Source organism: Tympanuchus pallidicinctus, unplaced genomic scaffold, assembly GCF_026119805.1.
Source record: "Tympanuchus pallidicinctus isolate F22 unplaced genomic scaffold, pur_lepc_1.0 scaffold2, whole genome shotgun sequence".
Classification (NCBI taxonomy): domain Eukaryota; kingdom Metazoa; phylum Chordata; class Aves; order Galliformes; family Phasianidae; genus Tympanuchus; species Tympanuchus pallidicinctus.
The window spans coordinates 17,669,129-17,692,331 of NW_026294721.1; the positions used below are offsets into that span (position 1 = coordinate 17,669,129).

The window sequence follows — 23,203 nt, forward strand, 5'->3', positions numbered from 1 at the left end:
ATAGGATCATTAAACTAGAGGATAACCATTGTTAGTAGTCTAGGGTTGGAACAGAGCAAGGATCCTATAAAACTGTTTACAAATAGAAAAAAGACTTTCAATCAGTCTGTGGGTTTCTTCCCATTCCTATGATTCTGTGATTCATGAAGGGATGGTTGGGCTCTGAAGGGCAGATCCCTGGGGATCCCTTCTAAGTCAGGATATTCTAAGATTCTGTAATTATGAGAATTTCCCTCTACAGTGGTGATTTTGAGATGAATAAGTTGAGTGGTAGTTCACTGCAAGAAATGACTGACCTGGGTGTTTATGAAAGCAAATGCAGTTTATCAATCAAAGTTTAATGTAAAAAAAAAAAAAAGGAGGTGTAAATGGAGAGATTTGAAGCTACACCACAGTGAAGTACAGAATTTTGTCAAAATAATGATGATCATAAGCTAATGTAAATGTGAAATTTGGAAATGGGATTTTGAAGCAGCTCTCAGGAGTTGATAATATCAGGCTATTCTGACTTTTCTAAGGTGCTTCCAAGGTACTGAAGCTGCCTGCAGTACCAAGAATTCACCAGGCAGATCCAGAATGGAGGTAGGGCATAGTAGGCTCCTCATACTGTCATGAAAAAGTTGCGAGAAGGCTACCAGTATATATGAAGCAATAAAATCAGATGGAGTAGAGTACTTTTGCTGTTTGATGTCTGTATCCTTTCTCACTTCCAATGTACAGGTTAGCTCTCAAGCCAGTGTAATATCTTAATAGCAGCAATACTTAGAACTGCTGTAATCAGACCTCCCTTTGTGTTCACTGCCCAAAACCTGACCAGCTGCAAGAGGAAATCCTCATACCAGCTGTTGCTCAGGGGTGAAATTATCTGGATTTAAGCTTGGATGTAATTTTTTAAATCAAGGAACCAGATTTTAATGTATGTCATATTCTGAATGAAAATAAGTTTTGATAGAGTTCGCATAATCTTTTAAATATCAGTCTGGGAAGTGACAAATTGTGGACAAAACCCATACAGCTTGCTTTAAAGCAAAGTAAAATACTATATAACCAACTGACAGAGCTTAATAATTGTTTTGTTTTCTGTCTGTTGAAAAGCTTCTCTTTACAAATTTAGGTAAAAAAAGTAATGCTGTAGTTCTTTCTGGGGTTTTAAACCTTTGTTTTCATGTAGTATACCTTTTACTAATCAATAAATAGACCAGATTAGCCCAGTTTTGAGAAAACCATCTGGCCACTGTTTATCTCTGATCACATGCTCCAGAAAGGAAAAGTGCAGGTAACAAGTTGCATCAAACCAGCTGGAATAAGTATGATTGATGTAGACAGTATAATACCCAGAGTCTTGGTTTAAAACAGGAAGGACTGTGGCATTTTGCACTACATAAGACAGCTGGGCATTCTCAAAGAAGCATGGTAAGAGACCTGGTGGTCAGAAACAGTGTGAAAGTCTCTGTTTCTGTTTCCCCAGAGACAAGTACTTTGAATGGAACCTATGAATATTTCTGTGACGTCTAATCAACAGCTAGACTGGTAAAGTACAGATGTACAGTACAGAAAGTTCCATATGAACTTTGAAACTCACATTGTTCTAAATGGCACGAGAATTTCACCAGAAATGAAGAGCGAGCAGTCATTGCAAAGGTATTTAGACACTGTGCGGAGAAACAGAAGGCAAGAGGCCATCTTACTCCCATTAGAAGATAAGCAACTGCGGTGAGACAGCTTGAATTCTTGGATGTTATGGGGGAGCCTGCTGGGGACATTGGCTGGAAAGTCTTTCTTAGAGCAGTGGTCACAGGTGGACTAATGGTGTTTAATGGTGTAGCTTGTGAGGTTTCCTAGTGCATGAACTTTATGCTGTGAATGACCCCAGCCACATATGCTACACATGTAATGTGTTTTAATCCCTCTGTAGACACCCGCAGGGACTGTGGGTGCTGTCAGAATTGCCCTGTTTAGAGTCCCCATCTGGACACATTTTCAGCTCTGAAACCCTGCAGTTCTCTCATGCTTTTCATTGATGCTCCCCATAATTAGTTCTTTTACCTCTCTTTCGTTTTTTTCCAGCAGAGTTTGAAGATTTGGTTGTGTCTTGGCCAATACCGAGAAAAAAAGTGCAATAAAAGGACTCTGTTTAAATCTGCAGAAACTGAGATCCAGCCCGAAGCAAGGCAGCATGAAAATAAGGTACAATTTATTTTCTCTCTAGTTTTCTTTAGATGTAATACTGAGGGGAGAGAAAGAAATTGTAGCAGTAAAGTACCAATTTTATTTGCAAAACTGATTTTCAGAATTACAGCGTTCTTTTAAAAAGCATACTCGAAGTCTGTAGCAGTTTCTCATGAGAGAAGAGACAACTAAGCCTCAGAATTCTATGTTAAAGTAGACCCTTCTACTCCCTTTTCTATTTTAAATATTGGAATACAGGTTTTTATCTACTAGAAAGTGTACTGATAATTCAGAGGAAGAGCTCAGGAAGCAGCCATCTTGTTTGATGTTCTCAAACAGCAGGGAAAACACCTGTGAAAATACGCAGCTGTTTGGGTGAAACACAAGGAGAGCCCTGACTACCCGCACCTGCTGTGTTGCTGGCAGCAAGAAGAAATGAGGCCAGGATTTCAATCACTTCATGATAGACAGAGTTAGGTTCAGGAACTAGGGCTTTGCTAGTCAAGGAAATGCTGGTATTCTCTGTGAGGAAGGTCACAAAATAGCTAGAGGGTAAGAAAAAGCAATAGAGGCAACATAGTAGAAATCACAGAAAGGAATCACTTCAATGTACAGGAATAAAATCACTGTAAGGAAGGTGGTTATTTTGAGTATGTTCCACAGAATTTAGATTGTCTAGGTTTCATAGAAGGATGATATTAATTGGTAATTAAAACTTCTTGTGGTTTATGTTAATACAATTTCATGTTTCTGTTACTACATTCTTTGTAATGACTGATATAAATATTACAACTCCACATTATTGACAGCAACTGTTACGGTCTCTGAGAAAGGAGATTGCATCTGAGATATTTCTCATATAGTGGAATACAGAAGTAAACACTGCCAACTTACTCACTAGATCTCCTGTCTGCGTCAATATATTTTCTCTCATTTCTTTCAGAATGATTTCTTTCAGAAATAATTATTTCATAGAGATCAGATGTGACACCCTGGTCCTGTTGGCACCAGTGACAAAATGATCTCTGGCTTCAAATGATTCAAAACAAAGAATCCTAGAAGCACAAAAACAGACTTTCTGGAGCCCATACAGACCAAATGCTAGATGCTGATGGCCCCGTCTCCTATGAATTTCTCCTCTCTGGAAATCACTTTAACTTTTGGCTTTCAGAACATTATGTGGCGCTGTCTCACAATTTAATCATGCTATAATAACAGTAATTGTAGTAAGTGCCTATAATTAATTCTTATAATGTATTGTTATATTGTTGTAATTATATACATAGTTAATTGTTATTGCTAATCATTACAATTAATATCTGCAAACTATCATAGTAATTTCCTATTCATCCTCTGTGTACTATTAATGATTCAAGGATTGGAGTTACATGTATTGTTGTAACTACTCATATTTCTTCCTTATAAAATAGTTTTCCAAAACAGTATACATCCTCCTTTCTTCAGAAAGTCTTTTCCAAGCTGAAAAATCTTAGGTTTTATGTCTCTTTTTGTATATATATAAAAGCTTCAGATCCTCAACCATTTGCGGTAGCTTTTTCCCACTTATCCTGTCTGCTACGGGATGATCAAAGCTGAATATATTTTTCAAGGAATGAACAATATTTACATACAAAATTTATTTTATGACATTGTTTTGATTTCTTTTCATTTCTTAGTTTCCTGCTAAATGTGCCATGCTTTTGATTATTTTTTACTACTGCTAACTGTAGTCAATACATTTCCATAAAACCTTCCACAATGACTATTTCTTGATATCTTTCTTGAGTCGTAGTTCATTTAGAGACCATTATGTTACGGGAACACTTAGGATTTTCTCCCTGTGTACACTTTCTTTTTTTAAATTTAATGTTTATTTGTTTTGTCTCCTGCAATCAATTCATTCAAGATCTTCATCTACATATCTTTAGATATCTGCAAAGAATCGATTCTTTGCTGTTTTAAATTTAAACGTAATGAGTAATTTTCTGTCATCTAAAGACTATTACCTTATTCCTCATCCTTTTTTTTTTTTCCATACCCTTTATTTTATATTCATATTGGAGTGTTTGCAAACCATCATAGATCTCTCTGAGCTCTGTTGGTAACTTGCTTCCAAAATCTAGTTTTTTCTGGTCATTGAGAGGTGAAATGAGATCAGGTAGCCCACAGAATCAAATCAGAAGTCTTTTATGCAAGAGTGAGATATGGTTTTCCTCAGTTTTGTGACCAAGGTCTCGATACTTTTACAAATAGAAGAAAAGCAAACACCAAATTTCATTTCAGATAGGACTTTTCACATCTAACTTCTATTTTATTTTTTTAATTTTGCAAGATAAATAGTTATCTGTATGAATTTCATTGTTTTCCACTACCAAACTCAGGAAGGTGTTTATCACCTGACCCTAATCTTAAAACTGTCATGATTTATTTTTTTTTTTGACAGGAATTTCTTGGCATAAATTTCTATTCTTTATGTCCCTTGGAGTGAACAGCTTAATTCAGGCATTTTATCTCCATCAGTGATGGACGTGAAGTCAATTTCTGCCATAAAGATCTCTCTTTGCCTGTCCCTAATATCAGACACAGGAGTCAGGAAAGTGTTAGTCAGAAAAAAATTGGATCATCAATTCTCTGATGTTCTTTCCCAACTAGGTCTGGTTTTGAGAATCAGAAAACAACTTCTTTTTGACTCAAAATGCTTGGTACTCTGGTTCACTGGAAAAAACAAGGATGATAAGATTTCTAGGAGTTTCAGTGAAATTAGTTTGGAAGTATAATGGTGGAAGGAAAGTATGATTTCATAACAAAGCTTCATATACTGACAAAGTATCTGCATTAAAATATTCCTTTTTCAAATGCTTCCTTTTCCATAAGTTGTCATGTTGAAATAAATTTAGAGGAACAGATGTCTTTTGTTTGATGAAGAATGTGAAGCATTCGTTTCTGAAGCACTTCAGTGAAAATGTGGCATTATTCTGTGGCTTTGAAAAATGTATACAAAAACCTTTTTATACTGGTGCCCAGCTTTAGAAAAGTCTGGAAAAGTTGTATGCTTAATTTCATTAATTCTAGTTTTGTTTTGTTTTTTTTTGTTTGTTTGTTTTCTATATGGAATAAGAACAAACCTTGCTCACTTATTTAAAAATCGATATCACATAGTGAACAAATTGCTTTTATGTCTTACTTTATGGTGTTATGGCTCACACTGTATTATTGTAGTTAATGCAGAAATGTTAGCACTATTTAAATCAAAAGTGAGCATAAGTTGTTTACAGACAGCAAGCTCAGCAAACAAAAGTAGCATTATGGAAAAGAAAAACACATTAATAAAGTACTTTGTCACCTGATCATTCCATGCAGTTTATTTGAAACTGAATTTAAAGCTTTGGCTAATAGGTGGACAATATTTTTTTTCCATACTTCTTTTAAATAATGTGTATTCTGCTTTTCTTATTTAAAAGCTGTTATCTGTTAATACCATTAGAATCAGTGATGATGGCTGATTTTCGTTATAAACAATACTATCTAATACTATCTACTTAAGATTACTGTGGTTTGCAGAAATGTTTTTTGTTATTCCAAGCCAGTGATCACATAATGTTTTGTAGGCTTTACACAAGTAATGACTAGCAGAGTCTAGCTCTGTAAATGTGACGTATAAATACCTAGACATGTTTATATTATATTCCGTGAACAAATCTTATAGAATTAGATTACACTGCAATTAAATGGTAGCCTGTAGATGTAAATGCTCCAGCGCTATGTAGTATTTAGTGAACCTGGGCCATCGCTGATCCTTGCTTGCTGTGAGACGGATGGAATGTAATGAAACTAAGTGACCTTTTTCTGTGTGTTGGCTGCACCTATTCTTATCCTGTGATGTGTAGATTCAATCCCCTCAGGGGCTGCTTTATTTGGCATGCTGAGATCTGACTGGAAATAAAGATGCAAAGGCTTTTCTTTCACTGTAGCATCCATCTAGGACATATATTTTAGGCCTTGATTATCAAGAAGACCTTGATTTAGGTCTAGTATTATTTAATTTTTTCTCTCAGAGTGTGGTCAGGCACTGGAATGGCCTGCCAAGGGAGGTGGTGGAGTCACCATCCCTGGCAGTGTTCAAGAGGTATCTGGATGAGGAGCTGCATGATATGGTTTAGTAGCTTGTGGTAGAAATGGTAATGAGAAGACGGTTGGACTAGATGATCTTATAGGTCATTTCCAACCTTGTGATTCTATGATTCTATGATTCTATGAACTTATTTGTCAGTGACTTGGATGGAGGAATGGAGTGCCTCCTCAGCAAGTTATTTGATAGTACAAAACTAGGAGGAGTAGCTGATATCCAGAGTGATGTGCTGCCTTTCAGAAGGATTGTGACAGGCTGCAGAGGTGGCCAGAGAGGAACCCATTGAAATTCAACAAGGGTGAGTGTAGGATCCTGGACCTGAGAAGGAATCACAGCAGGGACCAGGCTGGGAGAGCTGACGAGCTGGAAAAGAGATCTCCAGTGAAGGTTCTAGTGGACAACAAGTTAACCATGGGCTGTCAATATGCCCCCATGGCCAAGAAAACCACTGTCATTCTGGGCTGCATTAGGCAGAGAACTGCTCCATTCCATCTGAATACGAGGAAAAGCTCTACTGTGAGAGTAACTGAACTTTGGAACAGGTTGCCCAGAGAGACTGTGGAGTCTCCTTCCCCGCAGATATGCAAAAGCTGCCTGGACACAATCCTAGGTAATCAGTGAGAGACACTGCTTGAGCATGGAGGTTGGACCAGATGATCTCCAGAGATCCCTTCCAACCCAAGTTATCCTCTTCCAAAAGCCCACATTCTCATTAGGTGGAGGACATTTTTCGTCTCCCATTAATGTTGCTCAGCAGTGAGCTCCAGTTCTCCCCTTCTCTGTCCATAGCCCAGTCCTGGCACGGGGATTACTGTGTGTATAAAATGCTCACAGCACTTACAAAGCATGCTGCAGAATAGAGCAATTGTTTTAGTGTATTTTCTGCTGTAATCACAGCTGAGGCTGAAGTGGGGCGCTGATCCTATTGAATTTGTAGCTGACACAACTGTAAGTGGGCAGAGGTTATAACAGCATCATTGAGTCTTTGCTACCTTGCAAACTGAACATGCTTCCATAAAGTTAAGCCATTCTGAAGGTTTCAGCAGAAGCAATTTCACTGATCAGACTTTTACAGAACCTGTTATTTATCATGTTTAACAGAGCTTGTAAATTGAAGTCTTAATGCAGTTTTGAGCAAGAAAGTTTGGGATTCACAAGACTTCATAGCAGAATCTAAGGTTTGTCTCTCATAGACTTGTACAGTTATCTTAAAAAACATGAAATTATGTATTATACTGCTATGTTGGTTTATTTTAGAATATCTAAATGAGTAATGAAACCAGTTGCGTTCCACTGTATTATCACCATGCCTCAATGTACTTAAGCAGATGCATAATCATAGAATAAGACTAGTTCCTTTCCATGTAAAGAGATAATATGTGTTTTAATTTAAAGGCATTTAAGCCTTTTGTTATTCAGGGGGTGAAATTTCAATAAAAATGTCAGCTTCTGTGTATCAAATAAGTGTTAAGATATCATGTAACTAATTGAAGGATGAATCACTCATGAATGAAATGCACAAAAAGGAAAAGTTTGATTAATCAAACAGTATCTGCTTTTAATAAATGCGGAAAGGTAATAAACAGTTATTATACTGAGGTTTCTATGACAGCCTCCAAAACATCTTGTGGAAGAGCTAGCTTTTCCCTCCCATCCTAGGTTGAGAAGATGAGATGCAGAGGAGAGCTGTAGCCTGCATTTTGCTGCCCAGAATGCCAGTATTCAATTCTGTAACTGATCAATTTGCCCTCTAGTAAACACCTGTTCATATGCAATTTGGTATAAAATCATTTGTATAATAGCATTGGTTTTCTCACAGGATTTTCCATCCATTGCTGCTTCTTGTTCAGGTTTGTTTTATCAGATAATGGAATGGAGTATTTTGGATGCCTCTTGTGGTTCTGTTCCCTTTGATCTTGATATGTCTCAAGATAGCAAGACTACCATTTTTCTGCGAGTCATTATAAGTAAATAATTACAGTGGCTTATAATAGCAGGCACATAACCATATTTAGCCTTAATTTAGGCAAAGAAAAGAAAAGTGTAATCTGTTTTAGCAAATTAGCAAGTAAAAAGATTCAGTATAAAATATATCTATATATCACTGGACTATCATTTTCTTACAAGAAATTTAAAAAAAACACCAAACAAGTGTTCATAAGACTTTGTCCAGAGAATATTTATCAAGATTGACAAAATTTTTGATTTACAGCCTGACTTAGATATTTCTGCAATGATACTGGCAACTTGTAGGTGAAGCAAAATACCTATAAGTGAATATCAGGAAGCCCAGTTATTCCCTTAGGAGATAATTTCTTTTTCTTTTTATGAAGAAGGCAGAATTAGTATGCTATAAAATTTAATTTTGTGCGCTAGTAGTGTGCAAAAAAAATGATTCAAGCACTGTTGGACAAAAAAGAAATAGATACCTCTAGAGGCAAGCTGAGATCAGAGAGGAGGGAGAAGGAGATGATGAGAGTGAAAATGTATAACAGACCATACATTCTGTAGTCCAACAGTGATACTACTAAGCTTGAAGTACAGCATAGCTGAATTAGATCTTAAAGATCACGTTAACTTTAGTGAGATGCCATTCTGAATGGTTCATTAAGTAATTGATATTGACATTTTGGTAAGTAATTAATACTGAATTCCATATAAAATGGCTTAACTATTAGGATTTTATTTCTTTAGATGGGATGACATAGTTATTAAATGTTAACACTGCTATTAATTCCTCTCAATTGGACTATAAGAAAAAAATATGCATTTTATAGAAATTGGGAGCAATCATACCATCTATTTTTTATTTCTTATATAATTCAGTTTTGGATTGATAGGGGGAAGAGACAGGACTGAGATGGTGTCTTATTGTAGGCAATTGTACTACAGTGATAAGTTACATTCTACCAGGCTTCATGTTGAAAAATAAGAAAAGACAGGAACAATTTCTAGTGATATAGTATAGTTTCAAGAAGAGTATAAATTGATAATTTTCTCCCTTTCAGAGTTGTAATGAAGCTCTTCAAGGCAATACTCCTTACTGCAGAAATACTTTGTTCTCCATGAGTAGGAAAAGTTAAGAGGGTGAAATGATTGTCTTTTCCAAGTTCCAATCCAGCAGAACGTTGACATAAATAATCAGCACTAAGCTATTCCTTTTATTGTATTTGCATTCAGTGCAGACCTTAGGCTGTGATATGAATGAAATGTAAGCATACATTCGGAATAAATATCAACCTCTAAATATTTAGTATTACCAATTCTGGATTAAAAAAAAAAAAACAAAACAAGAGATTAAAACCATAAATACCATAAATATGACATTTCTCACTGAAGAACTCCTTCCTTCAAAATGCAAGAAGAAAAAAAAAAGAAAAGAAGCTTGTCTGACTTGCATTTACCCTTAGAGCCTTTGCTTACAGACCCTTGCAAGCTTTATTCCTAAAGGAATTACTGGACTGGAAATACTAAAGCAGCTCCTAGTACCAAAGAACTGCAGTTTTTCCTGAAGTGACAATCCTGTTTTCACAGAGAGAGATGGGAAGCAGGGGCAAAAGGCAGTCAAATCTTGCTGACCTGATGTCTGGCTCCTCACATCTATTTTTAGGTGGAGCCTGAGGTTGCTTTATACTCAGTAGCAGATTCTGGAAAGCAATTGTTTTGTGTCAATCTATAGATTAATTATATAAACTGCTAGTTTAAGCAAGAAATAAAGTTTGTGGTTTATACTTTTCTTTCCCATTGTAATCTTTTTCAACTTTGATAATCTTTTTCTTTGCAGTGCTTCTTCTAGCATTTAATTGATCTGTGGACTTTTTAAACCTCAGGCACCTCCTTCCTGAACTTTGTAAATTGCTATTATTGGCCTGGTTACCTTTCCTTATTTCCTACAATACAGTTGCCAGAACAGACTTATTTTACTTTTATGTGATCATTTCAAAATCATCTGATGTGCCTTGAGTCAAAGAGAATGAGAGATGTTCCTTCAGTGAAACAGGTCATTCAGTCTATTTGCAAGACTGGCAGGCTCCCAGGACTTCCTCTTTTTTTTTCACTTGGGATGTACTACCTCCAAGAAAGACATAACTTGACCACATAACATTCCAGAGTAAGATAGCATTGCTGCTGGGGAGAAAAAGTAATTCTCCATTAAATGAGGTCAGTAGTCCCTATTCCCAGTATCTCTACTATACCTTGAGATTTTTTTTTGTGTGTGTCATTGTAGCTCCTGTTTAAATCAGAAAGAGACAAGGGAGGTAAGAAAGAGAGGTTATTCTATAAATCTATAAAATGATATTCTATTTATCTCTCCCTATGGCAGTGCACCTGCTAAGTTCTTCTGTCTTTAATTGAGAAGGCATGATGTCCTTTCAATATGCTTGATCTACTGGCAAATAATTTCCATTGAGACCATTCCTGAAGCAGCCCAGCTGACATACACCTGTTCTTTATTGGTGGAACATGAAGATTTTAAGCTTAGGTGACTTAATATGATATGATTTGGGAGAGAAAATGTGCATTCAAGGGCAGGCTGGATGTGTCTCTGGGCAGTGGATGTGTCTCTGGGCAGCCTGGTCTGGTGGTTGGTGACCCCACACGTAGTAGGGGGTTTGAAACTGGATGATCATTGTGGTCCTTTTCAACTCAGGCCATTATATAATTCTATGATTCTATCTTTTCTTTATCAGTGGTTAAAATCTGGGATTCTCACAAGTTCAATTCCCACCTGGAAAACATGGATAAAACACCTCAAAGTAAAGACCTCAACCTAATGTTGAGACGATGAATTTTTTATATGTAAGGTGACTGCCATAATGCAAGAAACTTAGAGCTGAGATGAATTGACTGACCTTTTAAAATCTTAAATGTTTGTTCTTCATCATATTAAAAATAAATATCTCCTCTGTGTCATAATTTGTTTTATAGATTTGAGGGAAACTCCTTTAAAGGGAATCCCATTTTACCTAGGTGAGTAAAGAGGATGACAACTTTCTAAAAAAAATCATCAGTGTAGTTGCATTTTCCATCTTTTATCTTTTATCCATTGCTACCTGTTTCTTAACAAATGTTGAAGGACATATCTTTTCTTGCTATAACATTTAGAGATTTTTGCCTTGGGCAGATTATCTGTCTTATGATTTTCACCAAAGTCATTGTAAGTATTTCTTTTCAGTCCTTTAAATTTATATTTCCTGCTGAGGGAAAATACTATTCCTGAGTAGCAGATAAACTATATGTATTATAATATTCAAAATAATATATTTCACTTGAGTTTAATTATATTTAATCAGGCATATCTATTGTACACACAAATAAATGTGTTCTTCTTCTGGTTTTCTTACTACTCTGTTGAATTCAACTCACATATCATTGTTTTATCTTATTCTGTTTTCTGTAAGGAGGGCTCATTTTTGTCTTACTGCCTGTACAGTATTATATAAACAACAGCTCATACAAATGATTCAGGTGTTATGAGAGAAACAAAAAGCAAAAAAACAAGAGCAGAGAGAAATAATTATTTTTTCGTACTGGTACACCTTTAAAAAGGTACAGTCTTGCTAAATAATGGGAAATGCAACTACCTGCCTCATTAAGGATTTCAGGAATTCACCACAATGCCCAAGTTGAGAGTAGCACACCTGCTACTGCTGTGCCAGTTGCTGCAGTTGCTACAACAGACGTAACGGGGTTATTCTTAAGCCTTCAGCATGAAAGTATGCTTAGCATTTTAAAAATATTTTGTTTTGATTAGTGAGGGGGTTTTGTAAGAAAGTGCTATAGAAATCTAAGGCATAGAAAAATCTTTTAAATCACCAGTGCTCAAACATATGTAATGCAAGCAGGCTTTAAACTCTCACAAACCAATGATACTTCCTGCTGTGATGACCTGTCCAGTGGCACAATTTAAGTGGATTTTTTTTTCTTGTTTATGATCTCTTATTTGTTCTATTACAGTTCAAAGCTATGTTCTATAATTTCAGACAGCTCCAGCAACTTTCATCTTCAGGACCTGTTATGCTTTACTTAATTAAGTAAAGGACAGGTTTTGGGATCTAGAGTTTGGGCATAAAGGTTTATGTTAACTCTTATTGAGAAGATCTGATCTGAGATGTCATGTGATGTTATTCTTTTTTTGATTCTTATTTTGATCTCAATTAAACAAAAATTTGCCCTTAAAAACCAAATAAAGATGAATTTTTCCTAATTGTAATCACATAAAATTAATCACTAATTCTTACTATAAAGTATCTCTTTTGCAGAAATTTTATTTTATATAGTCTGAATATGCAAAAAATTACTGTGAATGCACAATATATTTTCAGATTGATGAATATGAACTCTGAGTATATATATTACGATCATGAAGTTATATATACATATAATAGAATCATATAAAGTATTTTTAGACTTTCAAACAAAACAGAACCACACTGGTTTGAAGAATATCATCACAAAACCACAATGTGGAAATAATGATCTGCTTTAAATATGCTTTAATCTACTTCAGAAGCCAAGATTGAGTAGATCCACTTTTCAAGAGCTCCCTTCACAGGAGGCTCATCATCTTCTAAAGATCAGTCTTCACAAAATATATAGATATATATGTAAGCAGAAACTACTGTGTAATATATATAGTAGTTTACAAATAGTGTTGGATACATATAAACACTAAGTAGGGAACTCTTATATTTGCTCATCCTTTTGTTGCATATCCACTATTGAGAGAAAGAAAGTAAGAGAAGTAGCATTTTATTTTAGCAATAACTTTCAGAAACTATCTGCCTAAATCTGTTGATTTGACACACAGCAAATGTTAATAGTGAAGGGAAAGGAAAGCAAGTATCTATTGCAGAACGTGTGCTGGCAGAAAGTTGTGTAGCCTCAATTTGTCTGCCACCACTGAAAGGATTCCTCTGCTACACGGCTCTAAAATGCTAACCTTGAGGGTAACATGTTAAACAAGCTTGTGATCATATTCAAAAGGTGCTTTTCAGAATCTGTCTTCATGGTTCAGAAGATCATTTTAAAGCAGTAGTGGTAATGCTACTTGAGAATAGAAACTCTTATCCAGTGAGATATTAAAATCGCTTTACATTTTTTTTTTTTTTTGTCATGAATTTGGCTGAAATGAAAGGAAGATGCTGAATTCAGAAAAACAGTGATTAGAAAATGTTAAAATATAGCTATGCATTTAGCTGCAACACACAAATGAAGACTATTTATATTCCAGTTTTAAGGAGATTTATTTTCAGTTGTCAAAAATCATCAGAACAATGTATTCAGCTGTCTTTGATGTGAGTCTGAATCTCTCTGTGTTGTCTCATAGAAGCTGTGGATCAAGCAGCTCACTGAGTGAGCTGGCCTCCTCAGCTGGACTGCCTGTTAGTCTTCGCTGAACGAAAACTGCTCACCTCACTGTGAAAGACGCAGCACAAAAGCTTGACGTAGACTTGATTCCCTCAGTGTGACCTCTTGTATTACCCGAGCAGATGGATGTCTCATTTCTGGATTCTGATCATGCTTAGGTATGGTAAAGTTACTTAATTTCTCATTCTTACCAAGATTAGCAGAATATTCAGACACACTTAATACCTGTGAACTTTAAAAATAAGATTAGTCCTTCAGATTAATATGGAGGTTGTATTTATTTATTTATTTTTAAGTATCATAGTTTGTTGCATACTATAGTTTAGGGCAAAAATTTCAGTGTATGCATCTAGTTCTCTCTTCATATGATCCTGGATTCCTTATATGAGCTACCAAATAATTATTGCCTAACCCCGAGGTTAACCAGTTCCAGAAGGAAGACTTCAGAATCAAAGAAGTAATTAGGAAGCATAATTCATTGTCTCTTTTTCATCATTCATTCATCCTTCAGATGGGGGCAGTAATGACTGCTAGTGGTAGAGGGCTGTTGGAAATTTAAGTTAACATTCATACAATGTTTGGAATATATAAGAAATTGATTTGACAAGCTTTGTTTAGGCAGCAGATGAAATGTGCAGATACATTCATTTTAAGGTGCCCTTCTGCATTACTAAAGTGTAACATTTCATATGCTGACATTTATGTAGGAAAGGAAACATGTATATGGATGTAATAGAGCTGCCTTCTCTTCTGAGAACCTATTTATTCACCTCTTGCAGGGGAAAGAAGTAGAAGACAGAAGGGTGTTTGGGCTGAGGAAGCAGTTGTCAGCCAATTCTGGAAGGTGAATGGAAGCTAAAATCAATCAGCTAAGAAATATACTTAAATGTTACATTCAATCTGGTATCTGTGCTTGTAGAAAGTGAAACAGGCTCTAGGAGAAATTGCTGACGAGTCACTGGCAACTGCAGTGACCCTAATCTCACTGGAAGATTACCCTCTGTTGGGTAGAGCAGCACAGATCAAAGGGTATAAAGGGGTTCAGTTTGTAACCAGAGTGCTGGAAAGTCAAGGGGATTTTGTATGTGTGTGTGTTTGTGCTTGTATGTATGCATGTATATAGAACAGAAAAGGAAAAATTTCTTTCAGGATATAGTGAAAGGCAAGTGATTAATGATTTAAGATTCTTTTCACACTGCAGTAAAAATTAATTAAAGATGTGCTGCCTTCAGGCAATTCTATGCTTACAGTGATAAATATGGAAATGTGCTGCATTTTGCAGGATAAAAACCATTGTCTTTACAACACACAGAAATGAATTGTATCCACATCAAGTTTTATGTAAACACTCTGAAATTTAATTGGTAAGGGTTCAGCTGAATGTCTCCTTTTGATTAAAGAAAAGCTGGTGGTGGCATCTCTGATAGCAAATGTATTTTCTCAAGAAAAAACGGAAAGAAAAGATTTTTGTCAACTCTGGACAAATAAGGTGGAGAAGAAGGATCAACAAATACTTTTAGTAGCAAAATATGTTACAATTGTGATGAATGTATGGTTAGGTATTTTTGGTTTTATTTATTAAACTTAATGTCTGACATGCAAACCCTGAATCTTTCACCACAAATAGTCACTCAGTCCATTCTTCTTTTGGTTCTTATAAAATGAACTACAAGAGTAATCTTCCTTTTTATTGGCACAGAGATGTAATTCATTTCTTCAAATCCCTCCAGTGACTATCTATTATTTTATTAAATAGAACCTTTCATTACTGGCTTCAAACTGCCACATAACAGTAAACATAAATATTCCTCTCTTCTGTTCCTTTCTTTTCTTGTAGTTGCATCTTAGGGGTGCCAGAAGATTCCTGGTCCTTTTCTGCTGGACACATCTTCTGCAAAGCAGCTGTGGGAAGCTGGCTTAGGACCTTCTGCAGACTACAGCTCTCATCTCTGCCTCTGCTTATCCTTTCAGATCAACCTCTGTCATGCTGCTAGAAGTGACTTGTTCAAAAGGTGCCTTTCATCTGCTTTCTGCTTGCTCCCCTGTTCTTCAGGTTCAGAAAGCCTGCTGCAGGTCAGAAAGATGCTAAAATTAAAACAAAACAAAACAAAAAACTAAACAGACACACCCATCTAGAAAATTTTCTTTATTAGGAACCTGGTATGCCCCAGCTACTCCCATTGAGAAATATTTTAACACTGCTACTGATTTACTGTTGAGTGTATGTGTGTGTAAATCTCACTATGGCACATGCACCAGAGAATTTAATTGGCTAAATGAGAATAGAAACATTCTGAGAAATACTTTTTTGCTTCTTCAGGACTCTGAGGATAAAGGGAAGAAAATGGAAAGCTGAATGTATTGGGGAACTAAGTATGTAGCTGCATGGTGGAAACGGGTTAGTCAGAAAATTATGTAGAACCAGCAGTTGGGTGGGGAGCTGCCTCCATGCCCTGCTGCGCTTGTGCATTCTTGTTTTGAGTGACCAATACTTGTGATCCTATTGTGTTTATCATTCTATCAAAAGAGATTTCAGAACAGTACAAAGGCAGTGTAACTCTAATGGCACCAGCGGAGGTCACCAGCTGAAAGATTTGTCCAATCTGTCCAATTATGAAAATTCTTAGGATGTAGAGAGAAAGATGCAAATAAAGCCAAACTTAGATATCATTTTTGATATGAAAGAAAATTATCCTGCAATATGGGTAAAGATGATAAGGTACTAAAAATTCTAGAAAACTGACAGATGACTTTTTAGCACGTCTGAGGATGAATGTTTTGATGTAGGCGTAATGTGCTAATGAATTAGCCTTTCAAATTCAAATGGAGCAAATCTGGCTCATTCTAGTCCTAGAGCATGGAAAGTATTTGTTCAGGCCTAAAATCCATCATATGCTTTAGCAAATATGTGGTAGGAGCTGAAATTTCCACTTGGTCAATGCAAAGCTGTAATAGCACGTACAATTTTGATACAGCTTTCCATAGAGCTTTTAAAGAAAACGAGTGGATTCTTGCGTAGTTTAGGGTCATATTTTGCCTAGTTTCAATAAGTGTTGCTGATGCTTGGACAAAAAATAAATCCAGTTAGAAAGGGATGAGAGCATGAGGCAAATTTGCTGGAGTATGTTGAACTAGGTTACAGGAGGCATTTAGCCAAAACAAGTTGATGAGTTATGTGCCCTTGAGACACATGCACAGTTGCCCAGCAGATTTTCCCCATCCATTGAGAGTGAAGCTAGTCAGTCCTTGAAAATCCTGTTACAAATCTTACAGACCACTGGATGAGCACACCAAGTTTTCTCAGCTTTAAAAACAGAAACATTGAAATCAAAATCAAGATTTTCTATGTACAAAAGGAAATTAAAAGTGCTGGGAAACTACACAGGGTTATCATGGAACCCTTTTCGATGGAACATGGTGGAAACTCTTCATCCAGCATTCATCATCCTCAGTTATTGCCTGCAGCAATAGTAGTTCATGAGCTCCATATATCCATATATCTTAACAAGAACATTTCCCGTGCCTGCTCTGCAGTTTGCATTCAGTTTTGTCTGAGCCTCTGTAATATAAAGAAGAGCACTGAGATAATGTAGGTTAAGAAGAAACACTTCTTTAAACAAGTAGCAGAAGTGAGAAATGTTATTGGGTATAAGTGCTTACAGTAGCAAGGGAACTGTGAATTGCCTTAAATGGCCAGCAGCAGTTCAGCCGCATGGAAGCAGGGGGAATGAGTATTTGTATTTGCAGGCAGTAATTACAGCTGCTGCACATTCTCCACTCTAGAGAAATTAGGTTGCTTCTGATTTAAACTGTAGTTTCATTATACAAAGTGTTGGGTCCCAGTGCTGGTTTTCCTCTCATTCTTCCTTGTTCACTTTGCACCTTCGTGCTGTGTCAGTGCAAATCCTTGCTCATCGGTGAGTTGAACTGGGCATTAGAGAACTATTCTGACATGAAAAAAAAAAAACAAAAAACAAACCAAAACAACAACAACAACAAAAAACAAAATAAAACACAGAGAAAAGACAGATTACTTCTATGCCTAAGACAGATGCAATGTGAGAAATGAGGGATGAATATACAGGATGAAATTATCACAGCCATCCCTTTCAGTGTTGGCAAACTTGGTCTTTCTACTTGTGCCTAGCAATCAGCCATACCCTGTGCCTAGCATACAGCTATACTCTGTGCTCTGCACAGACATAATGGAGTCGTGGAACAAGCAGTATAGAAAAGCATACTATCCATCAATTCCATCCTTTCTGCTAAGCATATTGTCACTAAACATTAATAAAATCTTATTGTTACTTGGCTTTAAACCTCCAACATAAGCAGTGCTATGCCACTAGAAAGAACAAATCTTTTTAAGAAAAAAGCATTACCTTTTATATTTTCCCTTAAAGGAGAAATATTTCACTATTTTACTGATCTCTAAGAATTTATTTCAATAAATTGTTTATAAACATTAAAAGAAATGGAGTGTAGTTTATGGGATTTAAACATACATTTTATTATTTGTTAACAGGATTTAGCTTCTCCATGCTGCTTCAAACATTCCTCTTGAATATACTTTCCTTAAGTTCTGTGTCTTGAAAGAATTCTAAAATAAGTCTTTCTTACCTGAGCTGGGCTTTGTCAAATATTCAGCAAGAAGACGTGATTTCAGTTAAAGTATTAAGCAGCTGTATAAACATTGTACTATTTGCTAAAAATCAACTTCAGTGAATGTCTTCTAGTTAGATTATTATTACTCATGAATATTTCAGTTATAAATTTAAAAAATATAAGAGTCAAGCTACAAAGAAAGCACTTATAACTTAATTTCCCCTTGACTGGCCTCATCATGCATTCAGCAACAAATTATTTCTTTTCTTGCCACCAGCATGATGCTTGCTGGTGCTAAGTGCCAATACATAGCTTATAGGCTGAAAGGTTAATAAACGATGCACACTGTACCATTTGCATTTGTGTTCTTTATATCTACAGTAAAATATTTATCTTTTTCATACATAGGAAAACCCACAAACATTTATTTATTTTATTGGCAGATTAGCCATTTGTTTTTGAAATGCAAGATGCTTATTTTTCACTTTATTGCACTGCTTTAATATTTTACTCTTGATAGGAATGGAGTAAGAGAGGTCAATAATAATTCGATTGAGTAAATGTCATGCAGTAAGTTTCATAAAATAATGATGTTGCAGAGAAATCCTCCTAGATGGGGCTTAGTGTGTTGTGTTTTCTGAGAACTGTTTGGTAGTCTTTTCAGGATGCACAGGAGCATCTCTGTACCAGGAAAGATGACAAATTCACTGACCTCAGAATAAATTCTCTGAAGATGAAGGCTTGAAAATCATGATAAAAAGAAACATTTGCTAGTGAAGAACAGGAAGAAATGGAAAATTTCACTTATCTGAGAAGATGAAATTCACTGGCTGATAAGATCTAACTGTTATGGAGACTATAAAATCACTGGGAATTTAGAGGTATAGAGTACATTTTAGTAGCTGCCAAAGCTGTGGTATAGCAAGATCTGTGTATAAACTAAATTGAAACAAAGCCACAGCAATACCTTGTCAAGATTTCACCGTTAAGCAAAAATGCAGCAGCAAATGAGGGAAAAGTGAAGCAGATTAAAAGCTTTTGACAGTTTCTGAGTCAGCTGGTGGCAGCTACCAGCATGGCGGTTTGCACAGTGCCCAGCCAGCTGTTCCTATCAGCCATCACTTTGTACAGGTTATTCTTACCTTTTGCTTATAGTGTAACTTCACAGAGAGGGCTGCACTTGCAGCCAATCAGCAGAGAATGTATCAATAGAAAGTTAATAGAAGGCTGCTGCATGGTTCAGTGAGATGATTACAAACTGGATTTCTTGTCTGCAGTTTTTCAAGTGCTGAAAAAATACCTTGGGTAGAATGCTTACAGTGAAGAGAAACCAATTAAACAGATCTGTGTTCATGGAATGTCTCAAGTGCATTAATCTCTATGTAAATTTAAGTAGTCAGAAAAAGTCCCTACACAGCCATTCCTCCCTGTAAAAAACTGTAAGTAAAATGTGACAGCTTAGCTAAATTCTGTTATTTGAGGTATTTTTCAGCGTTCATAGTCAGGCACTGTAAGAAAAATAAGTTAATTTCTCTGAAAAGTTGAAATTAAGTGATAATCCAACTTTGCTGCTGCTGCTGAGCCCTTCTACATAATGTATTTGCTGTGGCTGTGGTGTTCTTAAAGAAAACAAGGACATTGCCCATTCAAAACCTATAGTATTAAGGTTGCAAAGTCATGTACTTAGAAGATAAGAAATGTCAGTTTAGGTTCCTATCTGAATCTAATTGTGTTCTTATACAGCAGTTTGTATTATTAGATTTATTTTATAACTTGTACAAATTCTACTTTTCCTTACATTATTTTGCTGTATTTAAATGCTTTTTTTTTTTTTTTCTTAGATTGTATTGCCAAAATAATCAAAAAGGCTTTATTTCCATAAGTAAATTTCTGATGTTTGTAAACCAGAAGGATGTGCAGGGATCACATTTGCAACTGTATCAGATCTCCCTTTTCCTGTGCAAAATGCTACTGCAGGTATGTCTGCACAGGTTCAGTCTCTTCCAGGCTGCCTGATCCTCATTCTTCATCTGTTGTGGGAATGGTGCCTCCTTGTGCCCTGCAGAGCTCAGAGATTTGTCAAACAGAAGGGAGTATGACTGGAACATGAGAGTGATTTCAATGTTACCATTCCTGTAAGTGCAGCATGCCATCCTGGATCACCACCAGACTTTGGGTTTTATGGGTCTCCAAACTATAGAGGGTATAGAGCATGCTTCACTGTTACACTGCCACACTACCAGCAGATGACTTCAGTTTCTAGTGTTCTTGTTATGTTGCAATCTGTCAGCAAAATATAGCACTTCTCTGTTCAGTATTTTCTCTTAAAGCAGCATATTCAGCTCATGAACTTTCATGTTGTTTTATGACACTGTTAAAAACTCAAGAGTAATAACCTGTCATTGAACAAAGGCATAAGCACAGGGAATTATCAAATCTAAACTGAGCTGTCAGGGTGAAGAGAATACTACTGATTTTCTCTTGCTTCATATTTCAAACCATTGATCAGAGAAGATTGAGTTTCTTGACCCTGACTGATAACATTCAAGTTGACCCAAGTTAACTGTACACATGTAACCTCTATCTTCAAAAAGGTGGATAATCCATTCTGTTTGCTCTACCACTGGGTTGAACTAAAACCCAGTTTAGTTTAGTTTAGCTTAGACCTCAAAATCTGAATGCAAACAAATTATAGTGGTGAAAAAAGGTAAAAAAGCATCACATCATCACTATAGAACTATTAATTTCTCCTCAATAATCTGCAAGGCTTTGTAAAATTTCCAGGAGAAAAGAACTACTGGAAGTACTTGTAGACATTGGAATGCAAGGAACTGTTCTACTCAGGAGAGAGGACAAAACAAAAAGATATTTTCCTACAAGTGTGGTATGTCTGGATAATCTGTTGGCTTAATTTGGATTATAAACACATTTTGAGAAGAAAATCTGTTCTACAGTATTACCCGGACAATTAGTATGTAGTAGTTAAGTTACTGCAGACAGAGATTTGTACAAGAATTATAAGGAAATAAGGAACCAGCATAAGAAGAGATGTTCAGCCTTGAGAAAAGAAGACTGAGAGGGGATCTGATCCAGGTCTATAAATATCTAAGGTGTGGGGGGCAGAATGGCGAGGCCGGATTCTTTTCAGTGGTGAGTGGAGACAGGACAAGGGGAAACGACTGGAAACTGCAGCATAGGAAGTTCCGCACAAATGTGCGCAAGAACTTCTTTACAGTGAGGGTGACGGAGCACTGGTACAGGCTGCCCAGGGAGGTGGTGGAGTCTCCTTCTCTGGAGATGTTCAAGACCTGCCTGGATGCCTACCTGTGCGACCTGGTGTAGGGAACCTGCTTTGGCACGGGGGTTGGACACGATGATCTCTGGAGGTCCCTTCCAACCCCTACAATTCTGTGATTCTGTGATTCTGTGACAATGGATTTTATTAAAGTGGAAATATTACTAATGAAATTCCTCTAGGATCAGGCTTGCATCTGGTCCCGTGTAGAATTTTTTTGTAATCATCATGGCAGAAATAAATTGATCTTGAGCACAGGGAAAATTTGATAGGATGAGATGTAATGGACTTAAGTTGTGCCAGGGGAGGTTCAGGTTGCACATTAAGAAAAATTTCTTCTCGGAAAGAGTGGTGAAGAACTGGAACAAGCTGCCTGGGGAGAGGTTGAAGTCACTATCCCTGGAGGTGTTCAAGAAAAGAATAGAAGTGTGACTGAGGGACATGGTTTAGTGATGGGTTTGTGGCTGGCCTAGATGATTTTAGAGATCTTTTGCAAACTTAATTTTTCTATGATTCTCAAAGTACACTTTTGTGAGGCATGTCCGAGAATTTTTCTCACCCATTGGTGAGGTAGTTACAGGGGTAGTTACAGGCCCCTAAACCAAGAGGTTAGTGATGATAGTGGGGAGAACAATTCATCTCCAGAGAACAGCTCACAGAGTGTAGGTGAGCTTCCAGCTCCGACTAGTGCATCCCTCTTTTAACCATAGAGAGAGAGGAGGGGGCAAGATGGCTCACTTCCTGTGGTAGGAAAGAATGACAGCTTTTTACATATGGTTGAAAACCCTGTATTCAGGTTTGCTCTAGTTGCTGTTCACAATATTAAAACAGGTCTTGAGCATTGGCTGTGCAACCTACCAGTCCCCTGCAGTGACTCTACTTGAGTTCATAGATAATTTAAATGTACATGAAAGGAGTAGACTAGACACAATATATTTCAAGTACTTTGCTTTTTAAGTCTTTCAAATCTGCTTTTGCAGTAAGTTTTCTTTTGTTCCTTGTACACACTTGTAGGACAATACCTGATTCTCAGTCTCTCTGCTATTCACCTAGCGCTTCACAGGGGGCCGTATACCTGCTTATACACTAACTCTCCCCCTCACAAATCAGCATAATTCAATTACAGCAGAGAAATTGCTCTCAGCCTCAGACTTACTTTAAAGTTTGATGTTAATGTTTCAGAACATATCTTGTTAAAAAAAAAAATATCAAAAAACAGCTTATTCTCTCTACCCTGGATAACTGTTGAGAATCCTGCTGAAAACCAATAGTAACATACTTGTTACTATTCAATATTACAAAAGGCATTGAAGATTAACAAATAATAGTCAATATATTTATTGTCTGTTTTTATTTTTGTATGCCTGCTTTCCCAGCTTTTGTCTGCTTGTTTCTATTCCCTATATCATAATTTGTCACCTCCAGGATTTGCTTTCTATTTTTCATTCATTTGGAGGAATGACTGTTTGGATTTGGTTTCTTTCTGCCTAAGTCATTTCTGTGAACTGGTTTACGCTTTGAGCCACATGGGACATTATGATGGAGATTACAAACTGTACCTCTATTCAGGAACGGAGAAAAGAGCTGTGGGTTTTCTGAGCATTCTACATTTTAACACATGATATAGAAGTGAC

The 23,203-nt window shown here is 36.5% G+C and overlaps 1 long non-coding RNA gene across 1 annotated transcript; it reads left to right on the plus strand.

Annotated features, from left to right (window-relative positions):
• Positions 1 to 505: 505 nt before the first annotated feature.
• On the plus strand, positions 506 to 13,821 carry LOC128080169 (uncharacterized). Its single transcript, XR_008206523.1, has 3 exons — positions 506 to 1,713; positions 2,071 to 2,187; positions 13,629 to 13,821. It is a non-coding gene; the product is annotated as an uncharacterized LOC128080169 (long non-coding RNA).
• The last annotated feature ends 9,382 nt before the right edge of the window (positions 13,822 to 23,203 follow it).